This window comes from Octopus bimaculoides, chromosome 19 (genome assembly GCF_001194135.2).
Source record: "Octopus bimaculoides isolate UCB-OBI-ISO-001 chromosome 19, ASM119413v2, whole genome shotgun sequence".
In the NCBI taxonomy this organism is placed as follows: domain Eukaryota; kingdom Metazoa; phylum Mollusca; class Cephalopoda; order Octopoda; family Octopodidae; genus Octopus; species Octopus bimaculoides.
The window spans coordinates 38631082-38631790 of record NC_068999.1 but is presented as its reverse complement, the minus strand read 5'-3'; the positions used below and the strand labels follow the sequence as shown (position 1 = coordinate 38631790).

The 709-nt window shown below is 29.1% G+C and overlaps 1 protein-coding gene across 1 annotated transcript in view; it reads right to left on the bottom strand.

The window, feature by feature from the left end:
- LOC106867248 (coiled-coil domain-containing protein 39) overlaps positions 1–709 on the bottom strand; it is a 159011-nt gene that overhangs the window by 66099 nt on the left and 92203 nt on the right. The window lies entirely within an intron of this gene.

The following is a 709-nucleotide window of genomic DNA, read 5'->3' as shown; positions in this document are numbered from 1 at the left end:
TATATATATATATATATATATATATATATATGCATATACATACATGTGGGATATATGCATATATACACACACACACACATCCTTATATATATTTGTGTTTGCATGTGTGGATAGTAGTGGTGATGTGTGCGGGTGGGAACTAGTACCCTCTTGGCATAACTCGTATTATTCTAGAGATGAGAAAAAGTAGGGATCTCTGTCCAGTAGGAACTAAAAGAGAAAAACAACAACAACTGCTGTGTTATTTTGTAAGTGAGCAGTTGTTAATGCATGACAATGTTTTAAACCCTTCATAGTATACAATGATATCATTGAATGGAACAACAAGTGAAAAGCCTATGGAATGTTACGGTGAGTGATTTAAAAGACTGACATGAATTTTCCATCACATCGTCGTAGGTGTTTCATAGCAAGGTTTCTGATGAAGTAACTTGCCAACAATCTACAACTCATGCACCTGCATACATTCAGTGTTGCATATATATATATACATGTTTGCACGTATATGCATATTTATGTGCATATTTAATTGAGCATTCATATGTATATAGATATTTATATACTTATATATATATATATATATATATGTATATATATATATATATATATTTATATATATATATGTATATATGTATGAATAGACACAAACTTTATAAATGCAAACACATATATATTTTTGTGTGTCTATATGTATGTGTGTGTATATATA